The sequence below is a fragment of the Lemur catta genome, chromosome 7, assembly GCF_020740605.2.
Source record: "Lemur catta isolate mLemCat1 chromosome 7, mLemCat1.pri, whole genome shotgun sequence".
NCBI classification, from domain to species: Eukaryota; Metazoa; Chordata; class Mammalia; order Primates; family Lemuridae; genus Lemur; species Lemur catta.
Window position 1 is genome coordinate 15,041,888 of NC_059134.1, and position 26,423 is coordinate 15,068,310.

General features: G+C 42.5%; 1 protein-coding gene and 1 pseudogene across 4 annotated transcripts in view; one reads left to right on the forward strand and one right to left on the reverse strand.

Annotated features, from left to right (window-relative positions):
- Nucleotides 1-4,264: 4,264 nt before the first annotated feature.
- On the reverse strand, nucleotides 4,265-4,751 carry LOC123640984 (annotated as a pseudogene).
- Nucleotides 4,752-19,964: 15,213 nt separating this feature from the next.
- The window catches only part of ZBTB44 (zinc finger and BTB domain containing 44), a 45,459-nt gene continuing 39,000 nt past the window's right edge, over nucleotides 19,965-26,423 (forward strand). For all 4 annotated transcript variants that reach the window (XM_045555672.1, XM_045555675.1, XM_045555673.1 and 1 more), the window contains exon 1: nucleotides 19,965-20,385. The gene's annotated coding sequence lies outside the window, so the exon portion shown is untranslated. The remainder of the gene's footprint in view (nucleotides 20,386-26,423) is intronic.

Below are 26,423 nucleotides of genomic sequence, written 5' to 3' on the forward strand. Positions count from 1 at the left end.
TCTCTCTTTGTGCTTTAAGATGTAAATTTCTTACCTTGTTTTCTCTAAAAGTCAGTAAGGTCTTCAGCTATGTGGGCCAGATAAACTTTAACTTGTTCCACTTACAGAGGCACAACTTAATCTAACTGTTTCCTTTAAACTTGTAAGTTTTACCTGGCTCCAAGTGATTCTCCCTCCGACACTCCCAACGTGCTAGGATTACAAGGGTGAGCCACCGAGACCAGCCTATATAAATATTATGTATCAAAAAAAAATTTTGTTAAAAAATGTGTTGGATTATTTCTGTGATCCCCTTTAAACTAGTTAGTTTTACCTGTCTCATGCTAAAATTTTAAAATCAAACTTACAAAATCTTTGTGTTTGTCTGTATTTGTATGTATGTATGTATACATGCCTATATGGTACTAAATTGACCTATAAATAAATGAATACTCATAAATTAAATAACTAGCCCAAATGCTTTTCAAATTCATGTGACTTATAAGTGATTAGAAGAGTTACTAAAAAAAAAAGAAACCAAAAAAAAATTCATTTGACTTCAGTAATCTTTGGTAAATAAAGCTAGTTTTAAACTGGTTTTTAGCCTTTAGATTCTGGCGTCTAGACGAGTGGCCATGGTGAGGTCTGGAGACACATGTATATCCACAGCACCTGGGCCACCAGCTTCAGGGCAGAGCCCAGCTCAAAACATCCTTTGTGCCCTGACTCTGCCTCCTTGCCATGCTGGGAGGAATTGGATCCTCCTGCCGTCTTCTTCACAGCTCTGTCCTGGGCTCTGTATATAGTACATAACAATTAAAATTGCTCATTTCCTAGGTTTTTCACTGGAAATTAGAGGTGCTAAGAATTAAAATTGTAGTTAATATATGTTATTAAAACCACTAAATATAGGAGAAATCTGTATACAGAGTGTACAAGGAAATCAAGATGTGTTTTGATAAAAAAGGTTACAAAAAAATATGAGGCTGTGGTTTTTGTTAAAGAAAGAGTAATTTTGTCTAGTTTAGAGGTTATTTAAAAGTTGTCTTAAATTGAAGAAATGAAAAAAGAATGATATATAAAACTGAATATGGCCAAGGTGGGAGGATCGCTTGAGGTCAGGAATTAGAGATCAGCCTGAGCAAGTGTGAGACCCCGTCTCTACCAAAAATAGAAAAAATTAGCCAGGCGTAGTGGTGTGCACCTGTAGTCCCAGCTACTCAGGAGGTTGAGGTAGGAGGATTGCTTGAGCCCAGGAGTTTGAGATTGAAGTGAGCTATGATGACACCACTGCACTCTAGCCTGGGCAACAGACGAGACCCCGTCTCAAACAAACAAACAAACCAAAAACCTGAATGGATATAGAAAGCTGGAGAAAGAAAAAGAATGGGAAAAATTGTAGGAAGTTATAAAAGAGTTACTGATATCTTATCTTGTGTGGTCAAAGCTGACTGAGATTAGATGGCTTTGTTTATAAGGTTTTATTAAAATTATCTTTAGAATCAAATGTTTTAAAACTTCGATATTTGACAAACTACAGAAAATCAAATTTCAAACTCTAAACTGTCTTTTTGACCTTGAACTAACTTTCAGACATTCCAAAAAGAGCCCCTGGAACTCCAAGAGAGACAAATTAGGCTTTGGTATGTCAAAATCATACAGGCAGCATTGTCAAATGAGAAATGTTTTTTCATTTCCTTTTAGTTATGTTTGTATAAATATGTTAATATATGTTCTAAAACTGTATGAGAGTCCTAAAAATCTGATATATCTTAGTAAAGCACTTTATTCTGATGCTTTTTTTCCCCAAAAAACTCTTTCCAAATCCTAAAATGTTGTATCTTCAAGGAGGTTCATGGAAAATACTCTGACTAGTACTCTGAAATACAGACCTCTGCTTATGGCTTTGAGATTATCCACTGGATTGGGTAAAAAAAAAAAAATTTTTTTAAATCCAGTGGGAAAAAACTGTTGTAGACAAACTAAGGCTTAGAGAAAAAAAATTGGACTTACAAAATTGCTAACCTAACATCAGGCAGAACAAGAATTAATTACATGGTACTAAACTGATAAGGACTGAAATGATTTTTATGACTTATTTGCTTGAAACATGGCTGATTCTGTTTATATTTTGTTTTTCAGATCTAAGAAAAGTTTTTTTTTCTCTTAAGCTATTTATAGCTTACATCAATTGGGTAAAGTATATTGTTGTGAGCAAAATTCAAACATTTACCTTTCTCTCTGATTTATCAAGAATTCAGAAGCTATTCATGAGTGTTCTTATTTTATGGCCATATAGTTATTTGTATAAGTTCAATAAGAATCTGTAGCAGGACACAACTGGAGATGCTGTTTATTTCACCAAGGCTTTGACTGGAATGTCATATTTTCATATATGACCAGGCTGCTTTGAGGAATTGAGGTTGACTTTATAGCCAGTAGACTTGGAAAAAGATTGCCCTGAAAGTTTGTCTACATGGTTCCTTCCCTTACAGCTGTGGTCCCCAACCCTTGGGCCAAGGCCAATACTGGTCTGTGGCCTGTTAGGAACCCAGCCACACAGCAGGAGGTGAGTGGTGGGGGAGCGAGTGAAGTTTCATCTGTATTTACAGTCACTGTCTTCCATCACCCCAAGATGGGACTGTCTAGTTGCAGGAAAATAAGCTCAGAGCTCCCACTGATTCTGCATTATGGTGAGCTGTATAATTATTTCATTATATATTACAATGTTATAATAATAGAAATAAAATGCATAATAAATGTAATGCACTTGAATCATCCTGAAACCATCCCCCCCACCCTGGTCCGTGGAAAAATTGTCTTCCATGAAACTGGTCCCTGGTGCCAAAAAGGTTGGGGACTGCTGCCTTACAGGATTCCTGACCTCGTGGTAAGTAAAGAATCACACTTTCTGACAGGCTCAGGAGCCTCAAGATATTTGAGGGACCTTAAGAAGAAACGAATTCACCCTGTTTGTACAGGTATTACAGGTACAGTCTGATGGTGAATTCTTGGCTTAACTTCCTATCCTTCAGAGACTTTTTAAAGTATAATCTGAGATTCCTTATTTAAAAAGTTCCAGCAAAGCCATTTTTAAAAAACCCTATATGGCCAATCACTATTCTTGATGTACTTTATACAAATAATCAGACCAAGTATAATACACTAAAATTATTCTACAAATTATAATTTATCTTTCATAGAAATGAGGGACTAGAGAGAGAAAAATTGTGTTTCAGAAGAAAACTATAGTACATCTGTTATTAGATGCTAGCACTGACCATTGTTTTTGAGTTTTTATTATTTGCCTAGAATTTGTACCGAATCTTGAACTTGTTCCAAGCTACAAGTCTCCAAACTAACATTTCCAAGTTTTTCTTCCATTCTTCCAACTTGGACTCACTGAAATTGCTCTACATTTTCTCTGAAACCCTGCAAGCTGAAGCTCATGTATAAACAGCCCTGTAACATACAAACTGCAGATGAGAAAAATCTGTCCAATTGACACTGCTTACTTCCACTTTAACTGAGGGTGCTTTGCGTCTAACATCTAGACACCTCAACTGATTGCCCTCCAGATGATACAGAAACTAGTTTATGACTATTCCAAACATTAACCTTTGTTTTCCTTCTGTTTAAGAGCCTGCCTGCAACGCCACCTCCTAAAATGAGTGAGACACAACTATTTAATTAGACTGGCCTATTCCCAGAAATAACAGATTGGTTTAATGGGATCCTTTGCCACTAAGCTATTAACTTGATTTTTCTGTCCACAGTCACCAGCTCAGCTTTTTGTATGTAAAACTTCTAGGGAAATTTCCGATGGGAATGTTGAGGTGCAGAATGTGATTCCCCCAAAATATGGCACGTTAGCATGTTGAATGCTTTTGAAAATTGATAAGCCTCAGAAATAAGTCTTAGAATCAAGGTCCCTCTAACCTTGTTTAGTTCCTGCTCATCCACGGGCATGGAGGGGGGCTCTCTAGAATTTTCTTTCTTTCTTTTTTTTTTATTTAAGAAATTTTATTGCTCAGAATCTTCCCTCCCTGAGCAATGGCAGCAGCTTTGGAAACCAGCCTTTGAGGACAGAACCAGAGGCACTGGGTGGAAAAAAGAGTGAGAGCGTGGCACATTTGGTCCATTGCCTTGTGTTTGGGTATGGTAATGGGGAGGGCGTGGGGGGGTGTATCTAGAAGGCCTTCTGGGGACCCAGGTATGTGCCCCTTGGGCAAGGCTTGCGTGCCAAAGCAAAGCAGACAAGGTCAGCCTGGCTTGGGGTGAGGGCTCAGTGCCTCTTAACCTTGTCCTGGGGTTTTTGGACTCCCCAGAAACTTAGCAACATCAGGCCCACACTGATGGCATAGGTGGTGACGCAAACAAAGCAGAAATCATAAAGCACGAAGAACAGGATCCAGGCCAGGTAGACAGAACCAGCCAGAGACACCAAGGAACTCAACACCAGCAGGATAGAGGCCCAGCGTCCCCGTAGGCAACCTAACAGCAGCTGTAGTGTGTAGAAGAGGCAACCGTATATGCTGTTGGATTGATTGAGGACGCTGTCCTGTCTCAGCACGTGCTCTACCAGCCCGAAGCCCCCACCTGGAGGAGAAGACGCGCGAACAGCTGATGGCTGTGCCCACGTCGCACAGCACCCGGTAATCTGGGTCCCGGGCACGCGCCGCCTTCACGTGCAGCGCGGAGAGAGGGAGCACCCAGCCCGCCAGGCAGAGCGCCAGCCGCACCCAGCCGGGGCTCCCCCAGGTGGTGCCCATAGCTGCAGGTCCCACCCGAGGCGCCAGCGAGGAGAGCCCCAGCCACTAGAATTTTCTTGTCTGACCAAGAAGGCTTCTTGCCAAAAGAAACACAATTGCCTTCTATCCCCTTCCTGAAATCTTATTTTTTTAGTTTTTTTTTTTTTTAGACGGGGTCTCCCCCAGTCACCCAGGCTGGAGTACAGTAGTGCAATTGCAGCAGACTGCAACCTTGAACTCCCGGGAGCTCAAGTAATCCCCCCCACATCAGCCTCCTGAGTAGCTAGGACTACAGGCATGGGCCACCACACCTGGCTAGTTTTATTTATTTGATTTGATTATTTTTAGCGACAGGGTCTCGCTGTGTTGCCCAGGCTAGTTTCCAACTCCTGGCCTCAAGCAAGCCTCTGCCTCAGCCTCCCTAAATGCTGGGATTACAGGCGTGAGCCACTGTGCCCAGCTAATCTCATTATTTATTTCAGAAAAGAAGACTGAAGATGACCTTTAGACATAGTTAATTGAAAGTGTGCCTCTTCTGATACACAGCTAATTGCCATAGACTAATGTGGGTCTCCTTCTTAAAATGGATCCCTTGTTACCCAAATTTGGCCAATCTCTGAAGCCTTGGATGCACACTGACTTTTGACAACCCCTCTCCATGGGACGGGACTCTAGAAACACATGTTTCTATCTCCCAGGGAAACAGATAACAAATCTTTGGCCAACCAACTGATAATTGATCAGCAATGCTTCTTCATGTCAGCTCTTCATCAAAAACGGGGAATATGAAATGTGATATACAAATGCTGTCACTGTAGTTCTGAGCTCAAAAAAGAGCTGGAAAGCCATTCTAAGAAGTACCACCCACACAACCTGCCACGTTGCAAAAAGAGAAACCAGGGACTTGCCTTGAACCTTAGAACTAGGCCAGACCCCCACAAGATACTGGAAAATAGCTGAATGGCGGCAGTGCGGCAACTCCTTAACAGCGACAACCAATGAACTATGGACTCATGTACTAAGCCAGCCGCCTCCACCAATGATAATTCTTTAAAAACAACTTGTATAATTACCCTCAGCATCCTGGTAAAAATTCCTGCTCTCCTTCCTCTCTTCCAGTCACAATTTGGGCTTTAGCCAATCTGTGTCTACCGAATTACAATTCCTAATAACCTCAGTGAATGCCTTCTTTTACTGCTTTGCAGTCTGGTGTTTTGCTGCTTCTTGGCTGACAGAAGTGACATGAGAAGCTTACATTTTAATGGCATCATTCTGTTGATGTGTTGAGTATTGACTGCAGAGAGGCAAGAGCAGACTCAGGGAGACTAGTTAGAAGGCTATGGAGATAGTCCAAGAAACAGATGTTGATGACTTGCCTCAAGGCAGTAGCAGTTAAGGTGGAGAGAAATGGTCAGATTCTATATATATTCTGAAGGAAGTGCCAACAGTATTTGTTAATAGACTGGACATAGGGTGGGAGAAAAATTGAGGAATCAAAGATGATTCTAGGACTTTTACCTAAGCAACTAGAAGGATCTTGTCAAATTAGTTCAGAAAAACTAAGAGGAGTAGATTTTGATGGGGAGGATAGGGTTGATAAGGAATTTAGTTTTGGACATGTTAAATGTCAGATGCCCACCTAATATCCAAGGGAACAGGTCAAGTAGATAGTTGGAGTTGCCATAATATTGGATGATATCACTAAGGGAGTAAGTGCAGGTAGAAAAGAGAATAGGTCCAAAGGCTGGGTTGGTGAGGGTGGGGCCATGGGAGTGAGGATGATTAGCAAAGGAGACTAGGGAAGAGCGGCTAGTGAGGTAGGAGGAAAACTGGGAACATGTAGTAGTGTTCTGGATGTTAATTGAAGAAGAGATTTCAAGGAGGAGGTAATGATCAACTCAGTCAAATGGCACTAAATTATATAAAATGAGAACTGACCATTGGCTATAGCAACTCAGAGCTTATCAGTAACCTTGACAAGGCAGTTCGTGTTGAGCAATGAGAGTGAATGCCTAACTTGAGTGGATTTAAGAGAACTGACTCAATAGATACTTGTGTGCAAATGTTAATGACAGCGTTATTTACAATAGCCCAAGGGTGGAAACAACCCAAGGGTCTATCAACAGAAGAATGGATAAACACAACATGCTATGTACATACCATGGCATATTGCTCAGCCATTGAAGGGAAGGAAATTCTGACTTATGCTACAACAAAGATGAACCATGAAAACATTATGTTATGCGAAATAAGACACAAAGGACAAAACAATTCCACTTCTATGAGGTACTTAGAGTAGGCAAATTCACACAGACAGGAAGTAGGCCGTGCTTACCAGGGGCTGGGGAGGGTCCGGGACAGAATGGAAGCTATTAAATGAGTTTCTTTTCAGGATGATGAAAAAGTTCTAAAAATGGATAGTGGTGATGGTTGCCCAACATTGTGAATGTGCTGAGGGGTACGCTTGAAAATGGTTAAAACTGTAACAAAATGTATTTTTTCTTGAAAGGTGGTTCAAGTGAAAAAAAAAGAAAAGAAAAAAAGAGTTAAAACAGTGAATTCTATGATATGTATATTTAACCACAGTAAAAACAGAATTGAAAAAGAAGAATGGTTAGAACATGTGGAGAAAGGCAAAAAAAAAAGAAGAAAAGAAAGAAAGAAAAAGAAGAATGGGCCTGGCAGGTCGCCCACACCTGTAATCCTAGAACTTTGGGAGGCAAGAGGTTTGCTTGAGACCAGCCTGAAAACATAAAAAAAAAAAAAAACCCTGTCTCTATGAAAAATAAAAAAAAATACCTGGGCGCAGTGGCACGTGCCTATAGTCCCAGCTACTCAGGAGGCTGAGGCAGGAGGATCGCTTGAGCCCAGGAGTTTGAGGTTGCTGTGAGCCAGACTGACACCATGGCACTCTAGCCTGGGCAACAGAGTGAGACTTTGTCTCAAAAAAGAAAAAAATACATTAAATTATGTTTTTTGGAAACAGGGTCTTGCTATGTTGCCCAGGCTGGCCTCAAATTCCTAGACTCCAGAGATCCTCCCATATCAGCTTCCCAAGTAGCTAGGACTATAGATAAACCCCACCATGTCTGGCCAAAATTCTCTTCTGACTGCTTTATTTTCTCTCTGAAATAGGAGAGATAGTCATTGTGATAAACAGAGTAATGACCCCCCAACATGTCCATGTCCTAAACCCTGTAACCTGTGAATATGTTACCTTATGTGGCCAAAGGGACTTTGCAAATGTGAGTAAAGGTAAGGACCTTGGGATGGGGTGGTTTTGCTGGGTTATCTGGCTAGGCCCAATGTAATCATGTGAGGCCTTTAAAGTGGAAGAGGGGAATGAAGAGCAGAGACATGCTGCAGTGTGGATGAACCTTGAACACATGCCAACTAACAAAAGCCAGGGACAAAGGGCATGTAGTGTATGATTCCATGTATATGAAATGTCCAAATAGGAAAACTCATAGAGAATCCTTAGAGACAGAAAGCAGATTAGTGGTTACTAGGGGTTGGGGATGAACAAGGGAGAGAGTGAAGGGTAACTGCTAAAGGGCTCAGGGTTTCCTGGGGATGATGAAAATATTCTAGACTTGGTTCTGGTGATGGATGCACAACTTCGTGAATATATAATGCTAATGACATTGAATTGTACACTTGAAATGCATGAATTGTATGGTATAGGGGCCAAGGGGAAGCTTCCCCTTCACATTCTGAAGGTTCACTGAACAATCAACTCACAAAAGACAGAATAATTGGAGAAAAGTCACACAGACTTATCTAAAGTGCACACGAGGAGAATCACAGAGTGCTGGTCCACCCCAGTGCACCTCAGAAGCTTATAGGTCATCCTAGCAAAACAGGTTATGGGAGGGGGAGAAGAGGAATTCTGTTGAAGGGCAAGGAAGGATTACTAGGGAGAATGAATGGGTCCAGAACAGAGATTAACATGTAAATAGTTCTCTTTGACAGTGAAGGGTCAGTTCAGGTGTGGTCACATTCTTGGTCTTAAAGGGAGCAGAAGAAAAAAACAATTGTTCTCATAAGTGGTTCTGCATCTTAGGCAGATAAAGGCCTGTGCTGTGGTGGGAAGAAGGTCAAAGAGACCCGGTAAAGTTGTTCCCAAAAACAGTAGAAAAGGGAGGCTGAAGACTGGCTCAGAGAAACATGTGACAGTGGGGAAAGGGTCAATGTTGCTGGCTTTGAAGATGGAAAGAGAGGACCATGAGCCAAGGAGTGCAGGTGGCCTCTAAAAGGGAGAAAGGGATTCTCCCCGGGGCCTCCGGAAAGGGCACAGCCCTGCCTACACCTCAAATTTAGCCCAGGAAAACCTGTGTCCAACTTCTGACTTACAAACTATAAGATAATAAATTTGAATCGTTTTATGCCACTGTGTTTGTAGTAATATTTTATGTCAGCCATCAATTGAGAGTGAGAGTAGGGAAGGAGGTATTGCAGGTATGAGAGAAGAAGAGATGGGAGAAAATATTCATGAAGGAGAACAAAAGAATGAATTAACCAGGAAAATGTAGTATAACTGCCAAGCAGCACTGAAAACACACTTAAGGGAATTGGGAGGATCGCTTAAGCCCAGGAATTGGAGGTTGCATTGAGCTGTGATCACACCACTGCACTCCAGCCTGGGCAACAGACAAGACCTGCCTAAATAAATAAATAAAAGAAAATTTAGAAATGATTAAACTTAGTGAGGAAGGCATGTCAAAAGCCAAGATAGGCTGAAAACTAGGCCTCTTACACCAGTTAGCCAAGCTGTGAATGCAAAGGGAAAGTTTTGTGTTATTTTTTTAATTAGAGATGGGGTCTCCCTCTTGCTCAGCTGGTCTCGAACTCCTGGCCTCAATCAAGCCTCCTGCCTTGGCCTCCCAGAGTGCTAGGATTACAGGTGTGAGCCACAGTGCCTGGCCCCAAAGGAAAAGTTCTTGAAGGAAATTGAAAATGCTACTCCAGTGAACACACCAAATGATGAGAAAGTAAAACAGACTAATTGCTGATATGGAGAAAGATTTAGTGGTGTAGATAGAATACCAAACCAGCCACAATTTTCCCTTAAGCCAAAACCTAATCCAGAGAAAGGCCCTACCTCTCTTCAATTGTATGAGGTGAGAGAAGTGAGGAAGCTTTGGAAGAAGAGCTGGAAGCTAGCAGAGGTTGTAGGTTCATGAGGTTTAAGCCATCTCTAGAACATAAAAATGCAAGATGAACCAGCAAGTGCTGATGTAGAAGCTGCAGCAAATTATTGAGAAGATCTAGCTAAGATCCTCGAAAGGTGGTTATACTAAGCAACAAATGAAGAATGATAGAATTACATTACCATTTGAAAACTCCTAATGAACGAATTGATCTAGGCATTACTCATCAATGGCTGCTAACATTACAAAAAAGAGAGACAAGCATATATTGTGTGTCTCCTAATGGAAAAGAACACTGCCACCTATGAAGTAATCTTGCCAAAAATTAAACTTGAATCTGATAAAACATCTAGATCCTACTACCAATTTACAGAAAATGCAGAGGATAAGAGAATATGTTAAATACACTGTAGGGAAGTAACTGACAAAATCCAGATGTAGCAAACACTATAGAACAAACAACCTAGTCCTTTAAAAAATATTGCTGAGAAAAGAAGAGAAAGAAAAAAATGCATAAGACTTAAAAGATATACCAACCAAACACAGTATAGCTCCTCATTGAAGAAATGCATTAAAAAAATATTACACGGTAAATCTGTACAGACAGATCAGTTAGTGGTTGCCTAGAACTGAGGAGTTGGGGGGAAATGGAGAGTGACTGCTAATGGGTACAGGTTTCTTTCTGGGTGATGAGAATGTTAAAAAATTGACTGTGGTAAGCGTTTCACAACTCTGTGAATATACTAAAAACCATTGAATTATATACTTGAACTGGGTGAATTGTATGGAATGTGAATTATATCTCAATAAAGGGGACATATGTATATATGTATATAAATACATATGTAAAAGAAGAGATCTGAGGATGGATAAGAAACTAGCTAAGGAATGGAATACAATATTTCTCTACAGAGGGAATAATGTGTGCAGTGGAGGAAAGAGTATGGCATCTTAGAAGATGTGAAGAAAAAACTTCTGTGACTGGAACACTCCTTGAAGGAGTACAGTGAGAGATGAAGCTAAAGACATTGGAAGGGTCCAGACTGTGTAGTGTGAAAACCATGCTAAGGGTTTGGAACTTTATCCTGAGCACAATAGGAAGTCATGGTTGGGTGGCATGATTACTATGCATTGCAACTCTGGCTAACATGTAGAGAATGAAGATAAGGGAGGGTATATTTGGGAAATGCGATAAGTGGTATTACAATTCTCCCAGCACAAGATATTGTCATCTTATTTTTTGGTGGTGGCAGTGGGAATGGACAAATTTCAACAGGACTTGTTGATGGGTTGGAATAGAGAAGTAATCGAGTAGTAAAGGAACAAAGCTGACTTGTTCAACTGGGTGAATGAAGAGATAGGAACACTAGAAGAGGTGCAAGTTTCAGGGTAAGAGAGCGAGATTAATTTTTATATATATTGTCAATGGAAAAGAACTCAAACTCTGTAAAATGGTTTGACGAGGTTTATTCTGAGCTGAATATGTGCAGCCATGGCCTAGAGAGCCACACCCAAGAAGGCTTAAGCAAGTGAACTTGCTGTGGTTGGGTAACAGTTTGGTTTTAGACATTTCAGGGAGACAGGAATTATGTGTAAAGTCATAAATCAATACATGGAAGGCATACATTGCCATTGGTTTGGCCAGAAAAGGCGGGGCATCTTGGAGTGGGGCATTACAGGTTATAGGTGGGTTTAAAGATTCTTTGATTTGCAATTGGTTAAAGAAATGAAGATTTGTCTAATTGCTTAGAATGTTGTAAGTTAAGATGAAGAAGTCTGTTAATCAGAGATAAGCCACCAGACATATACCAGACATATACCCAGACTCAAGTGATCTGTTAAGTAAATTGATGTCCTGCAGGTGTGGTTTGAGCTTTGTCTTGTATAGCCTTCGGCCTGTTAATGAGGGCAAGAAGGGATGAGGGCATGATGCGGCATGTCTGACCTCCCTTCTCATGGCCAGCAACTCGGCTTTAGGGTATTTCTGGGGTCTCCTTGGCCAACAAGGGGTCCATTCATTCAGCTGGGGGGGGCTTAAGATTTCATTTTGGTTAACAATATAGTTGGAACAATCTAATAAGGAAGTTAGGTTGACTTGTGCAATAATGGTCTCTCCTCATTGGAATTATTCAAGCCAGACTGTTGTTGAAACTACAAGAGGGTTTCTGTCTAGGTCCAGTTGTTCATGGCACAAAAATCCAATCACTGAGACAAGGAGGATTGCCATGGAAGAAAGGAATTTTTAACATGACAGATGTCTTGTTGGGAGAAACCGCCTCAAACCTTTCTCTCCACTAAGGGATATCATGGGCTCTTAAAGGAGGGGCCATGTGCCTTGGAGCAAGTCCTGATGTATCTCACCAGAGGGCTATATACATTGGGGGCAGCTGGGGAGGGATGGTGAATTTTGGTCAGAAGTGTGTCCTGGGGCCTTAAGAATCTCAACTCCTTTGTTTGGTATTATTGAAAAATCCATCATTTTGAGGACAATTGGTACTTTAAGATGGGAGCCTGCCAACCTTCTCATTTGCTGGCAAATTAATAAATTTTTCTTTCCTTTTCCTCAAACCACTTGTTATCCTTCTTCTGATGTGGCCTCAGGGACAAGTGCCAAACTTTCAGTAACAGAATTTGGTATTCCTGGGTGGGCCCACAGGCACCCCAGCAGAATGGCACCCCGTGTCTGCTAGAAGAATCAGGGAGCAGCCCTGGTTCAAAGCCATGGGTCTTCGTGGGCAGGAGCAACTTCTTTTTGAGGTGAGAGAGCAAGGGACGGCCCAGCAGCTGCTGGAGACTGTTTTAGCTCCAAGGAACTCCCACCTCTGACTCCCCAAAGTAGACGCAGCTCCCTACAACCTGAACTGAGTTGAGGAGAAGGAATTGGATTTGGGAAGTGTTCAGACTTCAAGCCTTTTGTTGGGTACTTCAAGCCTTTTGTTGGGTATATTCCCTGGCATGCACACTGAGACCCCGATTCCACCCATAGGGAAGGGTTTCAGACCTTCCTGTTGGTTTTGTTTGTTTTAAGGAGCCTTTTGGGGGTGGAAGTCATGAGGTTGAGTGGAACTAGGGAAACTGGTTTGAATTCGGAGCTCATTTGCAGTTCCCAGGGAATGGGAATGACTAGGCCACCATTTGGGAAGAGTTTCCTAGGGAATGGGGGGATTAGGTCACCCATTTGGGCAGGGTTTCAAACCTTCCAGCTGTGGCATTTATCCCATTTGGATCCCCATTTGTGAACCTTCCAGGCCAGTGGCAGGGCATTTGAGGCACCATTTGGGGTGGCGTTTGTCCCCTTTGGATTCCCATTTGTTTGATAGGCCTGGCATTTTTGTGTTGAGGATCTGCTGTATTGTCTGTCTGTTATTTGTGACTTTTGCTGCAACATAAAGAAGCTCCATCTCCCACTTGATTGATAGGCCATGGCATTTTAGATTGTTTATGTTGGGAATTCCCTGTATTGTTTGTCTTTGCTAAAGATTATTGTCTGGAGTGTGAGAAAAAGTGGTGATTGATGGTCCTTGGTTTATTCTGAGCTGTTGGTTCTTTCGTAGTGGTTGGTACCACTTGTATTGAGTGTGAAGAAAAATGGTGATTGATGGTCCTTGGTTTATTCCTAGGAATTTGTTGTTTGGATCCTAATTTTGATTTGGTGGTGCATTCTAAAGGGTCTTCTTCATTGCCTTTTCCTCCCAAAATTAATCTCAATTTGGCCTTTCTGTGCTTTTGCAAAAGGCAAAACCAAACTGTGTCATTTATAGATAAATGAGAGCCTGAGTTACATGTAAGAAGGTGGCAACAACTCAGTGGTGAAAGACTGTGGAGTCCCACCCACAATCAGCTTGCTCTGATCCACTGCGCTAAACCCTAGAGCACATAAGAATGGGAAACAAATCCTTTAAAACAAGGAAAAACCAGGAGAACAACCCGCTTTGGGCACCCCAGTTGGTTTATGGCGCCTCTAATTGCAAGTATTCGTATAAACGGGAAGGTTCAAAGGCATGCCAGGTTTTCTAGATGGCCAATTCTTGTGCACAAGTTTTTACTGAAGGGCAAATTATAGCAAGGAAAATTCAGAGCTCAAATGCTCAACCTGCCATTATAGAGTTAAAATGTTGACTCTCAAGCTCTCTGCTTGAGATAAACTCATTGTTTATGGTATACAAAATGATCTGTGTTTGTATGATTTGTGATAAATGAGGTCCTCCTGCCCCCACTGGAACCCCCACAACCTGCCAGGGTGAGGTGCCAGGTGGGGCCACAGCCCTGGGGCAAACCTGGCAGGAGGGAGAACCAGTGCACAGCAAGGGAGAAAGTGCATCTGCTTGCATCTGCTGCCACCACCATCTCAGCACCATGGGAGGGGTAGGGGAGGCGACCGCCTGAACTAACTCTTCAGTCCCACTCAGTAAATTATGACTCAGCATTCGGAATGGTCTCTCCCCACAGCAAACTCAATTTGGGCCAGAAGGAACCCATAGCCAAGGTGGGTGATTTGCAGCAATATCACATGGGGGGGGCTTGAATGTCCAAGAACAGCTGAAGGGTACTTTGAGACAGTCAAAAGGAGTGGGTGAAAAAGCCACCCCAGACTGACTTTTTGTAAAGAAGAAGGACCTTGAAGGGAACATTGTCAAAAATTGTAAAGGACTCCAGGTGGCAGGAAGCCTCTAGGAAAGCAAATTTTTTTTTTTTTTAAGTCCAGGACTCAGACAGCAAGGAGGGGGCCTGGAGCTCCCTGCCTCCAAATATCCCCACAGGAGCCCTGGGCAAAATGGACAGTGAGGATTTGATTGGCACTAACCTCATGGGCAGAAGTGGTCGGGGTGGGGAGTGGCCTTCTCCCAGCCGTCACCCTGATCCCTGGCACCAGCCTTGCCTGGTGCTCTGTGAGCCAGGTAGGGGGCTGCAGAGGAGGGGCCAGGTGGCAGTGAGGCAGCCATAGACTAGTGGTGGCTGAGAAACTCGTCACAGTGGGCCCAGGAGGCGGACCTGGGTGAGGAGCCGGAGCACCTGGATTGTTTCAGAAGCAGCAGAAGCTCACCTCCGGGGGGCGCCACCACCAAGCTCCTGCTGGATGAATACCAGGGCCTGGTGAAGTATTATTGCACTTTGAAGTTCGGGCCTCAGCAAGCCTGCACGTTGTTCAGTCCAGGGAAAGAGGCCGAGCAGATGGAGAATGGCGTGCTGGTGATGGACACGTGGACAGACAGCTACAGAGACAGCTCAGCAACTCCTCCTCCTACACCAAGGAGGTCAGCAGGCACCCCATTGTCAACAGGACCCAGAAGCACACTCCTAAGAGCCCTGGACATTTCACAGGAGTGATAACAGACCCTCCTTTGTAGTGGAGATAACCTAACCCAACAAGTAAGCAAAGCCCTACACCTAGAATAGAAATTACATACGTCCTGGAATTGATTGAAGAAACCCATCTAAAGTGAGATAGGATGTTGCCACTTGACCTCCTGGATAGGGGTAGCCCTTTAGAAACAGGCTTAAGTTAAGCCTCTAAAAAAATAGTTTACGAGACCCTTCCTAGCACCCCAAGGAAGTATGGCAATATAACCATAAGCAAAAGAGAATAGAGTAAAACAATATGTCAGATGAGTGGGTCAGGTGCTAACCACTCACTGTACATGAGTTTGCCTCTTTTGGGTCCCTGCCCCAGTTGGAAGTAGAGAAGTGGAAGTGACCCTATGATGTGCCTCTAATAACGCACCCATTGTTAAAATTGTCAGAAGTGAAACCTTGGTCCATCATATCAAAGTAAAGAGGTGTAGCCCCCAGTGGAGGGGCCAGCCTTAGGCGATCTAAAGTATCTGTTTCAGAAAAAAGAAAAAAATAAATAAGATGTTGATATTTTCATTAATCTTTTTTGGTTCTATGTATAGGTTTTTTTGTCTCTTCAAAACTCCCTTACCCTTTTTGACAACTAAAACCTGCATCCCTGCCTCAGCCCAATGGTCAGGAGGGGCAGGGGAGTGTCCTTTGTTCTTTGTGCCACAGATGATAGCTCAAGGGAATTGTCCAGGTGGTGGGAGGTCACGAGATTGTCTTAGCTGAAGATGAGGTAAATCAAAAACCATCAACTGTAATAGAACAGCAGTAGCATGAAGTTGAAAACCTCCCCTTAAAGGTCTGTATTTCTGCTCAGAGACAGGACATTGGTACTTTAAGATGGGAGTCTGTCAACCTTCTCATTTGCCAGCAAATTAATAAACTTCTTTTTCCTTTGCCTCAAAAAAAAAAAAAAAAGCCATTATTTCAGGTCTGATGCAGTGGCTCATGCACTTTAGGAGTCCGAGGTAGGAGGATCACTTGAGGCCAGGAGTTTGAGTCCCTCATTTCTGGTAAACAACTTAAAGGGTTAAGTAGTTACTTAAGGGAGAGGATTATCAAAAACATATAGGGGTTCATGGAGCCGGTTACAAGACTAGAGATCTTTCTGTTGAATAGAAAGCATTTTTGCTCTGGAATATGTTTTGACTAAATAACTGAGTTCCCATTCTCCTCTAATGGTTTACCACATGAAAGTATCATTTTTTTTTTTTTTTTTTGCCAGAAGTGCAACTATAAACTGTCCCCAAAAGAGCTCATGGCTGAAATAAAACTCCTGGAATTTGAATTCCTCAGAATCATTCACGCTGGATTAATATTAATAATTAAAGTTTCCTCATACTGTCTACATTTGTTTCACCTGTGTACAAGATTCTGCTTTCACAAAATCCTCCCAGCAGTATTATTTAACCTAGTGTCAAAGAAAGATGTGTGTATTCCTGCAACACAAAGGCAAGTCTCTACCAGCTCAGGAAGAGAAAAGGTAGGAGGCTGCAGAAGCCACAGAAACTGACCCTGCCCAAAGCCAAAACAGACAAGAGGGCTCTGGCAAAGATAACCTTCTTTGTGTTTTTTCTCACACCCTCTTCAAGCATCTGGTACCGTGCCCTTAAGGGCCCAACAGCCATTTGTTGGTTAATAGATTCTTCAGACCTGGCGCATGGGTTGGGTGAAAGGACGATAAAATGTTTAAATGTAAAATGAGAAATAGAAAAGAGGAGAAGGGAAAGAGAGAGCAGGCAAGAAAATAATCTTAGGGAAAAAAATCATTTTTTAAAAATGATATATGACAAACCTATAGCTAATATCATACTGAATAGGGGAAAATTGAAGGCCTTTCCACCAATCTGGAATAATACAAGACACCCACTTTCACCACTTTTATTCAACACAGTTCTGGGAGTCATAGCAAGAGCAGCTAGAAAAAATAAATAAATAAAGGTCATCCAAACTGGAAAAGAAGAAGTGAAATTATCCTTGTTTGCAGATGACATGATCTTATATTTAGAAAAACTTATAAGACTCCACCAAAAAAACTCTTAGAATTGATAAACAAATTCAATAAAGTTGCAGGATACAAAATCAATGTACAAAAATCAGTAGCTTTACTATATACACCAATCAATCTGAAAAAGAAAGGAAGAAAGCAATCTCATTTACAATAGCTACAAAAATAAAATACCTAGGGATAAATTTAACCAAAGAAATGAAAGATAACCTTTTAAAAAAAAAAAAAAAAAACAGGGGCTCGCTCTGTTGCTTAGGCTGGGGTGCAGTGGCACGATCATAGTTCACTACTGCCTGAAACTCCAGGGCTCAAGGGATCCTTCTGCCTCAGGCATGTGTGACTGCATCTGGCTATTTTTTCTTTTCTTTTCTGTAGAAAGTGGGGTGATCTCACTATGTTGCCAGGCTGGTCTTGAAATCCAGGCCTCATGTGATCCTCCTTCTTCGGCTTCCCAAAATGGTGGGATTAGGGGCGTGAGCCACCGCACCTGGCCGGAAATGAAAAATCTCTACAAAGAAAACTATAAAACTGTGATGAAAGAAACTGAAGACAACACACCGGAAATGGAAAGATATCCCATGCTCATGGATTGAAAGAATTAATATTGTTAAAATATCCATACTACCCAAAGCTATCTACAGGTTCAATGCAATCCCTATCAAAATATCAATGACGTTCTTCACAGAAATGGAAAAAACAATTGAAAAATTTGCATGAAACCAAATAACCCCCATATAACTAAAGCAATCCTGAGAAAAAAAGAACAAAGCTGGAGGCATTACACTACCTGACTTCAAATTTTACTACAAAGGAAAGCAATTTTTGGTGTCAGTGCTGCCAGTTGGGCAGCAGAGGAGCTGCCACCTTAGTCCCTTGAGGCACACTTAGTAAAGATTTGCATATGGTCTTTTATTGACTGTCCTATTTAATGCCCTAGGAGAGGTAGGCTGAATTTATTTGACTACTTTATTCCCACCCTGATTCTTTTCCAGTTGTTCACCTTGTGCATGCACTCTCATACACACCCACCAGGGCCCCGTCCAGAGCCACTGTCCGTGGCTGCCAGTCCTATCCCAGGTAAGCGCTCTGCCTTCCTTCTCTTCCCCTGCTGCAAATCTCAAAGCAAAACTTTCTGGGCCTAATTAGTATCTTTCTGATTTTCCTCATCCCTGAAATGTGGACAATAAAAATGGTAGTGAGAATAATAACAAAAACCTGTGAATTACAGTTGCTGAGAGGATTAAATAACATGTCTACTTGAAACTTGTTGGAGACTGCAAGGGACTATACAAACAAGTTTTTATTGCCTTTATTATTTCTAAAGTGGATTTCAATTGTTAGAATTAGGGTGCTCAGGTGCTCAGCTGCTTGTCTCTCAGGGAGAGGATTAATGTGAGATGTTGCCAAGTGTTTCAGAACAAAAATCCACTCTACTTCAGCAGGATGTGCTCCCACCTTGCACAACGCCCCTTGGAAAGTAGTCTTTCGGTTTGAAAGCTGGAGGCGTGAGAAAACGAGGTACGTAAGGCAGAGCGCTGGAGGCCCATCGGCCTCACCCTCGCCCCCGCCTATGCCCCATCCGCCTCCACGCACCCGGGGCGCTGCTGCCTGCTGCCCGGGGCGCCCCTGTAACCGTGGGGGTTGGTACGGAGCCCAGGCAGCCCACCAGGCCCAGGAAAGCCAAGACTTGGGGCCCTGGGAGTTTTCACACCTTAGAGGACTGGTTTTGCAGTTGACCAAGAACTGTAAAACCCCCAGGCAGTACTTTTGGGTGACCCTCACACTCTGTCCTAGGAAGGCCAGGGAAGTAAGTGATGGTGTAATGGAAATGACAGATTCACGGTTGTGGAAGGAATTGGTTTATTTTTTGGAACAAGTCTAGGCGTCCTGTGGTGAGGGAAGAAGTCCATTTCTCCAGCCATCTCAGAACTGCACGTCCTGCCAGTTCACCCAGGAAAATGCCAGAACCACCTTACAGCACTATGAGGATGCCAGAGGAGGCAAGGCCGTGGGTAAGGGATCGGACATACCCCCCGCAGGTCCGGCTCCAATTCTCTGCATCCCTCACTGCCTGCCGGCCACCCCCTGGCAGGCCTCAGTTTCCACATGTGAAAAATGGGCACACTACCAACTGACCTCCCTTGCCAAGAGAGAAGGGTTGGGGTGTTTCGGTTTCAGCCCCGCTACAGAAACCACTCGAGCAAATAGGAGCTTCTTTTATTGTTTATTCAAAGAAAAAAAAATGCGAGAAGCATGAATCCTGAGGAGAAATGCTTCTCTCAGTGTAAGCGGGGAGCTGGCTGAGAGGATGGCTGGAGGAAGGCCGAATTGGAGGGCTCATGGAGCATATGAATGTAAATTGCACTTGTGCACATATGCAACAGTGCATAGAGAGTGTCAAGACCCACAGAGTCTCTGTCAGGTGGGTTTCAACACCTTAGGAGACTGAATCGCCCACTGTACGAATCCCGACCTCCAGGAGGGCCCCTTTTCTGCGCTTGCGCGATAATCACGTTTCCCCACCCTCGAGCCCCGCCCCCGAGCTCGCTCCGCCCCGCCCCTTCCCCCTCCCCTTCCTCTGCGAGGGCGCCCGCGCAGAGCATTGTGGGACACAAACAAAGTGCCCCCAAACAGGCTGGAGTGAGCGGAGCGGCAACGGCGGCGCCGGCCCGCACGCGCGCGGCGGCGGCTCCCTCCCAACCTCCCCCTCCCCTCCCCTCACTCCCCATCCCCTTCCCCACCCCGCCCCGCCGGGAAAACACGAGCCGTCGCCGCGCTCCCCAAATCGCCGCCTGCCCTCGGCCAACCGTCCCCAACGGCCGCCCGCGCACGGCTCCCGGGCCCCCTGGCTCTTCCCCTCAGGCCCCTCCGAGCGCCGGGGGGGTGCTCTCCTCCCCGCCGCTTTGCGCTTTCCCACCTCACGGGCACGCCGGTGGGCAGTGCCGCCATGCCCCGGCCACAGGCTGCTCACGGGCCTAGGCGCGGCGGCCCGAGATAGGGTCCCCTGAGCCTCCCGGGGGAGGAGAGGGAGCGAGCCGCGCGCTCCGCCCCCTCCCCCCGGGCTGTCGCCGCCGCCGCCGCCACCTCGCTGCTTCAGCCTGGCGGGGAGGAGGAGGAGGAGCAGCAGGCCTCCGGGCCCCGGCGCCGCCGCCCGCAGGTACTGGGAAGGGGAGGGCAAGCGGGCCGCCAGCCCGAGCTGAGGGATTACCAGGCGCTGCACGCCGCCCGGGGACTGACACCACGCGTCTCGCACCTGGGCGTTGGAGGGAAAGGAAAGCATGGTCTGTCACCCCCCTCTGCGCTGGGAGACACCCCACAGGGTCCCTCCAGTGGCATTTAATCCCTTTGGGAGGAGACTGGCCTTGGGCCCCTCAGTCCAGAGGCAATTACCCCGATCTTTCAGGGTGCTGCCGGGCATTTGCACGCCCATTTGCCCAAAACCCTAACCCAAAGCAATCGGAAGTGTTGCCTTCTCTTACCTGGTCGGAACCCGGGAGCCTGAGACCTGTTTTCTTCCTCTTCTCTGTTGATGCTTTTTCTCTGGTACAGGAAATAAAAAGATGGCACTTCTTAAAAAAAAATGCAATTACTTCTTTTTCTTTCCTACCTGAGGATCATTCTGCATCTAGTCATTTTACTGCTGGCCTAATCAGAAAAGGGTTACCTGTAAGTGAAATGATAAGTACATTAGAACTGATGAAAGGAAATTGCATCCGTGTGAGTTCTATGAATCTTAGCAGGATTTAGAATAAAGCCCAATAATTGTGTGCTTTATTTGAACCTACTTATAGAAATGAAGACAGAAACTTAATTTCTTTTTCAACATGTAGGTAGATTATCTGTTGAGGTCAGGGAAAAATTCTCTGTAACTTCCACTTATATTCTTAGTGTTTTATGTGGAAATAGGCTAATAGCAGCAAACTGCACGATTTGATGGATACCAGAGAGTTTGGGTAGATGAGAATTTTGATTCCCATTTGCCTTGGGTTTCAGTTGGAATTCTTGGATTTAAAAAAAAATTCTATAAATCTTCATTTCCCCTATTGACTTTGACTTCCAGTGGATTAGTAATATTAAGTTTTATCTAAGTAGTTTCCCCTTATAGAATGTGAGTGTGTTTTCCTCTAGTCTTGTATTTTAGGATGATTATATTCATTAATTATGAAAACCAGATTTACTCATTTTGTGCAACACTGGTTGGCATTTTACATATGTAATCTTACTTAATTCTGAGAACAACCTAATGAATTATTACTTAAATTTTATAGATGAGACAGAAATTTACTGCTATTAAATAATTTGCCTTAGGCCACACAACTATTTAGAGAGTTTAGATTTGAACCCAGGTATAATTCCAATGTAGGTGTATTTTCTACTGCACCTTTTCATAGACATATAATTTTTTTTTAACTTCGTTATGAAAAATTTCATTCTGACAGTTGTGGGGAGAATAGAGTCAATAGTTGATTCAGTAATTAGCATTTTTGCTGTATTCTCCCCCCCCCCCCCCCGTTTTTTAATGTGGAAGTCTTCATGAAATTGTCATCTTTGTGCCTCCCCCTTCTCTGTATGTGTGTAACCATTTGAAAGTAAATTGCAAACAGTAACCCTCAAATATTTCAGCATACACTTCCCAAAAATAAGGACATTCTCCTCTTAACCCCAATATCATTATCAGTATCTATCAAACAATTCCAATTCGTGTTCAAAAGTCTCTTTGAGCCCCCTCCCCAGCTGCAGTCAGTTAAGATTCCTGCATTGCATTTGGTGATTAAGTCATTAGTCCCTTTTATTAAAAAACAGAGTGATACCCATTCCTTCTTTTTGTGACACCTAATTGACCAAACTTGGTTAGTTGTTTTGTAGAATACACCAACATTCTTGACTTGTTTTGTCCTCCTAATGTCATTTCATTTATTCCTCTGTCTCCCTCAATTTTCTTTTAACTGGATGTTAGGTCTAAAGAACGGCTTGGTTAGCATAAAGTAAAACTTTTTTTGGTGAGAATATTTAATAGTTGATGCTGTATATCTCATATTGCATCATGCAGGAGGTACATAACGTCAGATTGCCACACTTAATGATGCTAAGTGTGACCACTTGATCAAAGCAGTGACTTACCTGACCTTTTATAAAGATGTAAAGTTTGTGATTAATATGTAATCTTTGGGTAAAACTTGGACACCAAGCAAATATCCCGTTCTGTCTTTTGCTTAGTGATTTTTAGCACCCAAGATGACTCTTGGCTTAAATCAGTTATTTTATTGGAGGTTCTCTGTAAGGAAGAAATTTTCCTCATTGAATAGGGGTGAACAAATTTTCTAAAAATGCAGATTAACTGCTTAATTTCATTCCTTTAATTTTCAATATTGAGTAAAGAGCTGAAGCAATAGTGACTTGAAAGGTGGCAAATAAGGACTTTTGTTGTTATATTTTTGGGGTGATACCACTATTGACTAGTGGGTTTAAATTTACTCATTGTTTTACTACCAATTATAGTTCTTTTTAATGACTAATTTGTCCCATATTTGGTCAGTAGGAACCATTTCAAGCTGTCTCTTTTGTCTTTTCTTTCTTTTTAAATTTCTTTTTTAATTTTTATCCTTTTCTTTTTTGTGGGGAAGGGGCTTCCTCAGTTCTTGACAGTCATATGCCTTTTGACACCCCTGCTCACCATTAATCTTGCAGTGCTTTCTGGCACAATATATCTCTGGCCTACCTTGTTATTTTCTTTGCATCTCAAAAGGGCTGTTTATCCTGGGAATCTTGGTTCTTTTTGTTGAGAAATGGTATATAGAAACCAAGATTTGGATGTTTGGCACATTCATGGCTGCTGGGGTATCATCACTTCTATGTCCTTTGAGAGGAGAGAACTGAGAAATGGTTTTTTGCTTGTTTGTTTAACATGAGTTCAAAGGGACACACTCAATTCAAATTTAGCATATCAGGTTTTTTTCTTTGATTCTATAAATCTTGGTACCTAATAAAATTAATATACTTATTTGCTTTCTCCTACATACATAAAATTATTTTTAAATTACAATACCAATGTTACTACTATCAATAAACTTCTGAGTAAAGTTTAAGATTTCTTTGCAGTTATTTATAATCAGAGTACTATGTTCAGAAGTCACTTAATACTTTTTTCTGGTTATACTGCCAATTTGATACAGTTCATTGGTTTCATATTTTAAGATTTTATTTTTGAATATGCAAAATATATACATGGTTCAAAAGTCAAAATAATGTTTTAAAACTATGCTTAAGGAAACCTCACTCAAATTAGTTTTTTAAGATGAAGTATTCTTTACCTTTGCCATACGCCTTTTAATATTTGTTATATTCTTATGTATCTTAAGTGCAGAAAGCTTACACTGGAAGTTACTACATAGGAATACTGCTACATTTTATAATTAGATTCTGATTCCTCTGGCAAAGAGAAGAGCTGAGACTAATTATTTATTTGTTTATTTTTTTGGAGACAGGGTCTTGCTCTGTTGCCCAGGCTAGAGTGCAGTGGCATGATACTGCAACCTCAAACTCCTGGGCTCAAGCGATCCTCCCGCCTCAGCCTCAGAGGTAGCTGGGACTACTGCCCTGTGCTACCAAACCCACCTGTTTTTTTGTTTGTTTGTTTGTTCGTTTTTTACCCTTTATAGGAAAGAGTCTTGCTGTGTTGCCTAGGCTGATCTCGAACTCTTGGCCTCAAGTGATCCTCCCACCTTGGCCTCCCAAAGTGCTAGGATTACAGGTGTGAGCTACCACACCTAGCCTAGAAGTTAGCAGAGAATTAGATTTCAGGCTTACTTTTGCAGATGTCATATATTTTTTAATTTCGTAAAGGTAGAACTGCAGCTTTTACTTGAAAATTACGTCATTGAAGAAGGCTGGGTGCGGTAGCCACGCCTGTAATCCTAGAACTCTGGGAGGCTGAGGCAGGAGGATCAATTGAGGTCAGGAGTTGGAGACCAGCCCGAGGAAGGGTGAGACTCCCATCTCTACTAAAAACAGAAAAATTAGCTGGGTGCAGTGGTGCACGCCTGTAGTATCATCTGCTGGGGAGTCTAAGGCAGAAAGATCACTTGAGCCTAGGACTTTGAGGTTTCAGTGAGCTATGATGATGCCACTGCACTCCACCCAGGGCAACAGCAAGACTCTGTCTCAAAAAAAAAAAAAAAAAAAACAATATGTAGTTGGTAGAGGTTTTATGAATCCATCTACTTTTATGCCATACAGCAAAATTGGCATACATATGCTATCTGCAGATGTGAAGACATTTGGACGTGTGATCAGTGGAGATAGTACATTTTATTTGGATTGGAACAAATTTGATAGAAATTCATAATTTTGTGGTCTCAAATATTGTGTTCAGATCAAGTTTTAAGAGAGAAGTGGTTGTGTAAAGTAAGCAGAACACAATTCTCAACCTCCTATCAACCAGATGCTGAAAAACAAAAGCTGTGCCCATGGTGTGTTTTCCTGTGTTCATTACCACTGCTTTTGGTAATACAGCAAACATCTATTTCCTTCAGGGAGTAGAGTGGGAAAATGAGGAGCACATGTACTTTGGACCCTCCCACCCTCATTCAGTCTGTAGTCTCAGTAAAATAGACTGCCCAAGATTATTAGAACATACAAAGTGATGAAGAATGCTACAAACAGTTGCATAGGTATGTGTAGTCATGTAGCAGCTAGAGCCTGTTGTCATGGGATGAAGGAATTAATACGATGATGGTAACTACTAACATTTGTTGTGCCCTTTCTATATGTCAGCTCTGCTAAGCATTTTATACAGTATCTCATTTAAGTCTCACATTAACCCTTTGATATTGCTATTAGTATCTTATTTTGCAAGTAAAGAAACTGATTATCTAGAAGGATTAAATGAGTTGCCTAAGATGTCCCAGCTAATAAGTGACAGACCCAGGTTTTAAACCCAAGGCTGTCTTCAGGGTTAGCACTTAGCTGCTTGCTACACCTCACAATTAAATAAAACAAGTCATCAAATTGAATGTATTTTTAGTCACCACGAATAAGGAGCTACGTAACTGATGTCTATCCTGTAGCAACACTGAAGATTGCCTGCCAAGAGCCACATGTGCATGTTATGTCTATTGCACATCCTTGGTACGGTCATGCATCATTTGACAACAGGGATGTGTTCACAGAAATACAATGTTTGGCGATTTTATCATCATTGTGCCAACAGAGTGTACTTAAACAAACCTGGAGTGGCTTAGCCTACTTCACGCTTAGGATATATAATATTAGTCCTATGCCACAAACCTGTACAGCATGTTACTTTACCAAATACTGTGGGCATTTGTAACACAATGGTATTTGTGTATCTAAGCATAGTTAATCATAGAAAAGGTACAGTAAAAATATGGTATTATCTTATGGGGCATGGCCCGTGATTGAGGGAAACATGCAGCACGTGACTGTATGTTATTTCCCCTTCTAAGAGGTGTGGGACTTTCTAACCCCTGCTTTAGGAATTGTACTTAGATACCACTTTAATACACAGTTAAAAAGTATAAAAAGTAAAGTATCAAAAATCAAGATAGACTGATGGATAGATAATGTGATAAAACAATTATAATAGGATGTTTTCTTTTTTTTTTTGTTTGTTTTGTTTTTTGAGACAGAGTCTCACTCTTTTGCCCTGGCTAGAGTGCTGTGGCATCAGCCTAGCTCACAGCAACCTCAAACTCCTGGGCTTAAGCGATCCTTCTGCCTCAGCCTCCCGAGTAGCTGGGACTACAGACATGTGCCACCATGCCCGGCTAATTTTTTTTCTATATATATTTTTAGCTGTCCAGATGATTTCTTTCTATTTTTAGTAGAGACGGGAGTCTCGCTCTTGCTCAGGCTGGTCTCGAACTTCTGACGTCAAGGCTATCCTCCCGCCTCGGCCTCCCAGAGTGCTAGGATTACAGGCATGAGCCACTGCGCCCTGCCTATAATAGGATGTTAATGACAGAAATCTAGATATGGCTGTTGAGGCACTCTGCCATAAAATTCTTTAAATTTTGCTCTATCTGAAAATTTTCGTAATAAAATGTTAGAGGAAGCGACTAAAAATATATTCTTATATAACAGTATTGACAGCTGTATAAAAACTAATAACATGCTATATCCTTCATGTGCTTGTCTACAATGATCCTTTGAAACTTTTAGTAACTCTTCCTAGCC